At 41.6% G+C, this 9,412-nt stretch overlaps 1 non-coding gene across 1 annotated transcript; it reads right to left on the minus strand.

Annotated features, from left to right (window-relative positions):
* Positions 1 to 3,350: 3,350 nt before the first annotated feature.
* On the minus strand, positions 3,351 to 3,436 carry TRNAY-GUA (transfer RNA tyrosine (anticodon GUA)). The gene is given in 2 exon segments: positions 3,351 to 3,386; positions 3,400 to 3,436. It is a non-coding gene; the product is annotated as a tRNA-Tyr (tRNA).
* Positions 3,437 to 9,412: the final 5,976 nt, after the last annotated feature.

Raw genomic sequence — 9,412 nt, forward strand, 5'->3', positions numbered from 1 at the left:
GAAACCAATGAAGATTCGTGTTGGACAGAAAAATAACATGGTCACAGCCTCAAAGCAAAAGGCATCTATTTTCAGTGATGAAATATAATATAATTATAAATTGTCTGTTATTTTACTTTCCAAGTATTTTACTTTCCAAGTATTCAATAAAATGTGCATTTGGCAAAAGTCCTTCGAGCCGGATTTGAACCAGCGACCTAAGGATGCCTGTTTTATCACTACAGTCCTCCGCTGTACCAACTGAGCTATCGAAGGCTTGGCAAATCAGTCTCTAGCAAGCTCAATACGAGCTTCCACTTCAACCGTCGACATTCAAACATCTCTTGCAATTCGTGCAAAATACTACAAATTTGGCTTGTGAGGTTCCCGAATTGAGTAAAAGCACATCAGTTCACAATTAAAAAAATGACCCCCTCCGCAGTCTCCCGCATGTTACTGACCACCATACTAAGGAGGAAAAGTTGAAAGGCGGCGCCTCACAGGCCATCTCCTCCGAGTATTCATCAGTGTTCGGCCTTGACAATATTTTAATATCTTGGATGGTGTATAGTGTTCTCCCATTTCCCTTGAGAAATCAAGATTGTCAAGGGGATTCTGCTGTTTTGTCAGTTCATAGCAAGAGATGGGGATCCAAAATACCACACAGGAAACCAACGAAGATTGGTGTCGGACAGAAAAATAACGTGGCCACAGCCTCAAAGCAAAAGGCATCTATTTTCAGTGATGAAATATAATATAATTATAAATTGTCTGTTATTTTACTTTCCAAGTATTTTACTTTCCAAGTATTCAATAAAATGTGCATTTGGCAAAAGTCCTTTGAGCCGGATTTGAACCAGCGACGAGCTATCGAAGGCTTGGCAAATCATTCTCTAGCAAACTCAATACGAGCTTCCACTTCAACCGTCGACTTGTAAACATCTCTTGCAATTCGTGCAAAATACTACAAATTTGGCTTGTGAGGTTCCCGAATTGAGTAAAAGCACATCAGTTCCCAATTAAAAAAATGACCCCCTCCGCAGTCTCCCGCATGTTACTGACCAAAATACTAAGGGGGAAAAGTTGAAAGGCGCGCCTCACAGGCCATCTCCTCAGAGTATTCAGCCGTGTTGGGCCTTGACAATATTTTAATATCTTGGATGGTGTATAGTGTTCTCCCATTTCCCTTGAGAAATCAAGATTGTCAAGGGGATTCTGCTGTTTTGTCAGTTCATAGCAAGAGATGGGGATCCAAAACACCTCACAGGAAACCAACGAAGATTGGTGTCGGACAGAAACATAACGTTGCCACAGCCTCAAAGCAAAAGGCATCTATTTTCAGTGATGAAATATAATATAATTATAAATTGTCTGTTATTTTACTTTCCAAGTATTTTACTTTCCAAGTATTCAATAAAATGTGCATTTGGCAAAAGTCCTTCGAGCCGGATTTGAACCAGTGACCTAAGGATGCCTGTTTTACCACTACAGTCCTCCGCTCTACCAACTGAGCTATCGAAGGCTTGGCAAATCAGTCTCTAGCAAGCTCAATACGAGCTTCCACTTCAACCGTCGACATTCAAACAACTCTTGCAATTCGTGCAAAATACTACAAATTTGGCTTGTGAGGTTCCCGAATTGAGTAAAAGCACATCAGTTCCGAATTAAAAAAATGACCCCCTCCGCAGTCTCCCGCATGTTAATGACCACCATACTAAGGGGGAAAAGTTGAAAGGTGGTGCCTCACAGGCCATCTCCTCAGAGTATTCAGCCGTGTTGGGCCTTGACAATATTTTAATATCTTGGATGGTGTATAGTGTTCTCTCATTTCCCTTGAGAAATCAAGATTGTCAAGGGGATTCTGCTGTTTTGCCAGTTCATAGCAAGAGATGGGGATCCAAAACACCTGACAGGAAACCAATGAAGATTCGTGTTGGACAGAAAAATAACGTGGCCACAGCCTCAAAGCAAAAGGCATCTATTTTCAGTGATGAAATATAATATAATTATAAATTGTCTGTTATTTTACTTTCCAAGTATTTTACTTTCCAAGTATTCAATAAAATGTGCATTTGGCAAAAGTCCTTTGAGCCGGATTTGAACCAGCAACCTAAGGATGCCTGTTTTACCACTACAGTTCTCCGCTCTACCAACTGAGCTATCGAAGGCTTGGCAAATCAACTCTAGCAAACTCAATACGAGCTTCCACTTCAACCGTCGACTTGTAAACATCTCTTGCAATTCGTGCAAAATACTACAAATTTGGCTTGTGAGGTTCCCGAATTGAGTAAAAGCACATCAGTTCCCAATTAAAAAAATGACCCCCTCCGCAGTCTCCCGCATGTTACTGACCACCATACTAAGGGGGAAAAGTTGAAAGGCGGCACCTCACAGGCCATCTCCTCAGAGTATTCAGCCGCGTTGGGCCTTGACAATATTTTAATATCTTGGATGGTGTATAGTGTTCTCTCATTTCCCTTGAGAAATCAAGATTGTCAAGGGGATTCTGCTGTTTTGCCAGTTCATAGCAAGAGATGGGGATCCAAAACACCTCACAGGAAACCAATGAAGATTCGTGTTGGACAGAAAAATAACATGGTCACAGCCTCAAAGCAAAAGGCATCTATTTTCAGTGATGAAATATAATATAATTATAAATTGTCTGTTATTTTACTTTCCAAGTATTTTACTTTCCAAGTATTCAATAAAATGTGCATTTGGCAAAAGTCCTTCGAGCCGGATTTGAACCAGTGACCTAAGGATGCCTGTTTTACCACTACAGTCCTCCGCTCTACCAACTGAGCTATCGAAGGCTTGGCAAATCAGTCTCTAGCAAGCTCAATACGAGCTTCCACTTCAACCGTCGACATTCAAACAACTCTTGCAATTCGTGCAAAATACTACAAATTTGGCTTGTGAGGTTCCCGAATTGAGTAAAAGCACATCAGTTCCCAATTAAAAAAATGACCCCCTCCACAGTCTCCCGCATGTTACTGACCACCATATTAAGGGGGAAAAGTTGAAAGGCGGCACCTCACAGGCCATCTCCTCAGAGTATTCAGCCGCGTTGGGCCTTGACAATATTTTAATATCTTGGATGGTGTATAGTGTTCTCTCATTTCCCTTGAGAAATCAAGATTGTCAAGGGGATTCTGCTGTTTTGCCAGTTCATAGCAAGAGATGGGGATCCAAAACACCTCACAGGAAACCAATGAAGATTCGTGTTGGACAGAAAAATAACATTGTCACAGCCTCAAAGCAAAAGGCATCTATTTTCAGTGATGAACTATACTATAATTATAAATTGTCGTATTTTACTTTCCAAGTATTTTACTTTCCAAGTATTCAATAAAATGTGCATTTGGCAAAAGTCCTTCGAGCCGGATTTGAACCAGCGACCTAAGGATGCCTGTTTTACCACTACAGTCCTCCGCTCTACCAACTGAGCTATCGAAGGCTTGGCAAATCAGTCTCTAGCAAGCTCAATACGAGCTTCCACTTCAACCGTCGACATTCAAACATCTCTTGCAATTTGTGCAAAATACTACAAATTTGGCTTGTGAGGTTCCCGAATTGAGTAAAAGCACATCAGTTCACAATTAAAAAAATGACCCCCTCCGCAGTCTCCCGCATGTTACTGACCACCATACTAAGGAGGAAAAGTTGAAAGGCGGCGCCTCACAGGCCATCTCCTCAGAGTATTCATCAGTGTTCGGCCTTGACAATATTTTAATATCTTGGATGGTGTATAGTGTTCTCCCATTTCCCTTGAGAAATCAAGATTGTCAAGGGGATTCTGCTGTTTTGTCAGTTCATAGCAAGAGATGGGGATCCAAAATACCTCACAGGAAACCAACGAAGATTGGTGTCGGACAGAAAAATAACGTGGCCACAGCCTCAAAGCAAAAGGCATCTATTTTCAGTGATGAAATATAATATAATTATAAATTGTCTGTTATTTTACTTTCCAAGTATTTTACTTTCCAAGTATTCAATAAAATGTGCATTTGGCAAAAGTCCTTCGAGCCGGATTTGAACCAGCGACCTAAGGATGCCTGTTTTACCACTACAGTCCTCCGATCTACCAACTGAGCTATCGAAGGCTTGGCAAATCGTTTTCTAGCAAACTCAATACGAGCTTCCACTTCAACCGTCGACTTGTAAACATCTCTTGCAATTCGTGCAAAATACTACAAATTTGGCTTGTGACGTTCCCGAATAGAGTAAAAGCACATCAGTTCCCAATTAAAAAAATGACCCCCTCCGCAGTCTCCCGCATGTTTTTGACCACCATACTAAGGGGGAAAAGTTGAAAGGCGGCGCCTCACAGGCCATCTCCTCAGAGTATTCAGCCGTGTTGGGCCTTGACAATATTTTAATATCTTGGATGGTGTATACTGTACTCTCATTTCCCTTGAGAAATCAAGATTGTCAAGGGGATTCTGCTGTTTTGCCAGTTCATAGCAAGAGATGGGGATCCGAAACACCTCACAGGAAACCAATGAAGATTGGTGTTGGACAGAAACATAACGTGGCCACAGCCTCAAAGCAAAAGGCATCTATTTTCAGTGATGAAATATAATATAATTATAAATTGTCTGTTATTTTATTTTCCAAGTATTTTACTTTCCAAGTATTCAATAAAATTTGCATTTGGCAAAAGTCCTTCGAGCCAGATTTGAACCAGCGACCTAAGGATGCCTGTTTTACCACTACAGTCCTCCGCTCTACCAACTGAGCTTTCGAAGGCTTGGCAAATCATTCTCTAGCAAACTCAATACGAGCTTCCACTTCAACCGTCGACTTGTAAACATCTCTTGCAATTCGTGCAAAATACTACAAATTTGGCTTGTGAGGTTCCCGAATTGAGTAAAAGCACATCAGTTCCGAATTAAAAAAATGACCCCCTCCGCAGTCTCCTGCATGTTAATGACCACCATACTAAGGGGGAAAAGTTGAAAGGCGGCGCCTCACAGGCCATCTCCTCAGAGTATTCAGCCGTGTTGGGCCTTGACAATATTTTAACTACAAATTTGGCTTGTGAGGTTCCCGAATTGAGTAAAAGCACATCAGTTCCGAATTAAAAAAATGACCCCCCTCCGCAGTCTCCCGCATGTTACTGACCACCATACTAAGGGGGAAAAGTTGAAAGGCGGCACCTCACAGGCCATCTCCTCAGAGTATTCAGCCGCGTTGGGCCTTGACAATATTTTAATATCTTGGATGGTGTATAGTGTTCTCTCATTTCCCTTGAGAAATCATGATTGTCAAGGGGATTCTGCTGTTTTGCCAGTTCATAGCAAGAGATGGGGATCCAAAACACCTCACAGGAAACCAATGAAGATTCGTGTTGGACAGAAAAATAACATGGTCACAGCCTCAAAGCAAAAGGCATCTATTTTCAGTGATGAAATATAATATAATTATAAATTGTCTGTTATTTTACTTTCCAAGTATTTTACTTTCCAAGTATTCAATAAAATGTGCATTTGGCAAAAGTCCTTCGAGCCGGATTTGAACCAGCGACCTAAGGATGCCTGTTTTATCACTACAGTCCTCCGCTGTACCAACTGAGCTATCGAAGGCTTGGCAAATCAGTCTCTAGCAAGCTCAATACGAGCTTCCACTTCAACCGTCGACATTCAAACATCTCTTGCAATTCGTGCAAAATACTACAAATTTGGCTTGTGAGGTTCCCGAATTGAGTAAAAGCACATCAGTTCACAATTAAAAAAATGACCCCCTCCGCAGTCTCCCGCATGTTACTGACCACCATACTAAGGAGGAAAAGTTGAAAGGCGGCGCCTCACAGGCCATCTCCTCCGAGTATTCATCAGTGTTCGGCCTTGACAATATTTTAATATCTTGGATGGTGTATAGTGTTCTCCCATTTCCCTTGAGAAATCAAGATTGTCAAGGGGATTCTGCTGTTTTGTCAGTTCATAGCAAGAGATGGGGATCCAAAATACCACACAGGAAACCAACGAAGATTGGTGTCGGACAGAAAAATAACGTGGCCACAGCCTCAAAGCAAAAGGCATCTATTTTCAGTGATGAAATATAATATAATTATAAATTGTCTGTTATTTTACTTTCCAAGTATTTTACTTTCCAAGTATTCAATAAAATGTGCATTTGGCAAAAGTCCTTTGAGCCGGATTTGAACCAGCGACGAGCTATCGAAGGCTTGGCAAATCATTCTCTAGCAAACTCAATACGAGCTTCCACTTCAACCGTCGACTTGTAAACATCTCTTGCAATTCGTGCAAAATACTACAAATTTGGCTTGTGAGGTTCCCGAATTGAGTAAAAGCACATCAGTTCCCAATTAAAAAAATGACCCCCTCCGCAGTCTCCCGCATGTTACTGACCAAAATACTAAGGGGGAAAAGTTGAAAGGCGCGCCTCACAGGCCATCTCCTCAGAGTATTCAGCCGTGTTGGGCCTTGACAATATTTTAATATCTTGGATGGTGTATAGTGTTCTCCCATTTCCCTTGAGAAATCAAGATTGTCAAGGGGATTCTGCTGTTTTGTCAGTTCATAGCAAGAGATGGGGATCCAAAACACCTCACAGGAAACCAACGAAGATTGGTGTCGGACAGAAACATAACGTTGCCACAGCCTCAAAGCAAAAGGCATCTATTTTCAGTGATGAAATATAATATAATTATAAATTGTCTGTTATTTTATTTTCCAAGCATTTTACTTTCCAAGTATTCAATAAAATTTGCATTTGGCAAAGGTCCTTCAATCTGGATTTGAACCAGCGACCTAAAGATGCCTGTTTTACCACTACAGTCCTCTGCTCTACCAACTGAGCTATCGAAGGCTTGGCAAATCAAGCTCTAGCAAGCTCAATACGAGCTTCTACTTCAACCGTCGACATTCAAACATCTCTTGCAATTCGTGCAAAATACTACAAATTTGGCTTGTGAGGTTCCCGAATTGAGCAAAAGCACATCAGTTCACAATTAAAAAAATGACCCCCTCCGCAGTCTCCCGCATGTTACTGACCAACATACTAAGGGGGAAAAGTTGAAAGGCGGCGCCTCACAGGCCATCTCCTCAGAGTATTCAGCCGTGTTGGGCCTTGACAATATTTTAATATCTTGGATGGTGTATAGTGTTCTCTCATTTCCCTTGAGAAATCAAGATTGTCAAGGGGATTCTGCTGTTTTGCCAGTTCATAGCAAGAGATGGGGATCCAAAACACCTCACAGGAAACCAATGAAGATTCGTGTTGGACAAAAAAATAACATTGTCACAGCCTCAAAGCAAAAGGCATCTATTTCCAGTGATGAAATATAATATAATTATACATTGTCTGTTATTTTACTTTCCAAGTATTCAATAAAATGTGCATTTGGCAAAAGTCCTTCGATCCGGATTTGAACCAGCGACCTAAGGATGCCTGTTGTACCACTACAGTCCTCCGCTCTACCAACTGAGCTATCGAAGGCTTGGCAAATCATTCTCTAGCAAACTCAATACGAGCTTCCACTTCACCGTCGACTTGTAAACATCTCTTGCAATTCGTGCAAAATACTACAAATTTGGCTTGTGAGGTTCCCGAATTGAGTAAAAGCACATCAGTTCCCAATTAAAAAAAATGACCCCCTCCGCAGTCTCCCGCATGTTACTGACCACCATACTAAGGGGGAAAAGTTGAAAGGCGGCACCTCACAGGCCATCTCCTCAGAGTATTCAGCCGCGTTGGGCCTTGACAATATTTTAATATCTTGGATGGTGTATAGTGTTCTCTCATTTTCCTTGAGAAATCAAGATTGTCAAGGGGATTCTGCTGTTTTGTCAGTTCATAGCAAGAGATGGGGATCCAAAACACCTCACAGGAAACCAACGAAGATTGGTGTCGGACAGAAAAATAACGTGGCCACAGCCTCAAAGCAAAAGGCATCTATTTTCAGTGATGAAATATAATATAATTATAAATTGTCTGTTATTTTACTTTCCAAGTATTTTACTTTCCAAGTATTCAATAAAATTTGCATTTGGCAAAAGTCCTTCGAGGCGGATTTGAACCAGCGACCTAAGGATGCCTGTTTTACCACTACAGTCCTCCGCTCTACCAACTGAGCTATCGAAGGCTTGGCAAATCATTCTCTAGCAAACTCAATACGAGCTTCCACTTCAACCGTCGACTTGTAAACATCTCTTGCAATTCGTGCAAAATACTACAAATTTGGCTTGTGAGGTTCCCGAATTGAGTAAAAGCACATTAGTTCCCAATTAAAAAAATGACCCCCTCCGCAGTCTCCCGCATGTTAATGACCACCATACTAAGGGGGAAAAGTTGAAAGGTGGCGCCTCACAGGCCATCTCCTCAGAGTATTTTTGTAACTAGAGGGAAAGCCCTTGGAGTGTCAGAGCAGAGGGCTGTAGAGAACAAGATACACAAGTGGGTTTGCTCTGACAACTGGATTTGGGGGGGGTACTCTTTTTTTATTTTTTTATATAGTACCCATTAGGTTATTTAGTCATGACACACGTGTTCAATCATGTGTAATAAAAGTGAAATCTAAACACAAATAGACTTACAGATTGACATCTTCATATAAAGTAAAGGTGCATTTATTCATTTTGCATTTCAACATAAATATTTGGTTTTTTATCTTTGCATTTAAATTTATAAATTCAAAGAAGTTTTTTTGACAAACATAACTCAATTGTGATGCCTAGGAGTTAGAGTCGTGACCACCACCTATTGGTGACAAGTGACAAACAAGTTTAACTTAAGTAAACATATTCCAACCAATGTTCAAACCAGTGTAAAGAGCTATTGGTTTTCAGTAGCCAGGCTTGGGGTGACCTAACACGTGGTCGACGTCCTGAGTTGAATCATAAGTTGTTTGGAGACAGTTAAAAAGGACTTAGCAAAAGGTGGACAGGAGGCTGGTCCTTGGACGTTTCGGCAAAGAAGCCTTCTTCTTGGGCCTGATATAGGTCTCCCTGGAAAGAAATCCGGGGGACTCTATTAGTGTTTAGAATTAAAAATGATTAGAAAGTTTGCTAAACATGACATTTAAAATAACTTAAGTTGTGGGGCATCATAGGCTAGGTTAGCCGGGGCACACACATGGGCAGAGCACAGAATTGGCCCTAAGGGGGCTCACCTAAACTTTGTAGGGTCTTGGTACAATCTCCTGGTGAGGTATGGAGGGAGCAGGACTGCAGGTGCCGTATTCGAATCTTGTGGGCTGGCTGCGAGTGATATTTCTACAGAAAGGGAAAGAGAGCGAGGAAGCGTGGTCATTGTTATAGAAATCGCGGGCTGCCTCACTGCGTAGGGGGGAGGGGGGAAAAAGCTGCTTTACCTGAAGGGGTTCAGCGGTGCAGCGCAGGAGCTGTCGTGCGCTGGGCATCCCTCATCTAGTCAAGGATAGCCTGAAGTGCTGGCAAAGTTGCCAGCATGT

The sequence above is a fragment of the Ambystoma mexicanum genome, chromosome 1p, assembly GCF_040938575.1.
Source record: "Ambystoma mexicanum isolate Mex_15411 chromosome 1p, UKY_AmexF1_1, whole genome shotgun sequence".
Lineage (NCBI taxonomy): Eukaryota > Metazoa > Chordata > Amphibia > Caudata > Ambystomatidae > Ambystoma > Ambystoma mexicanum.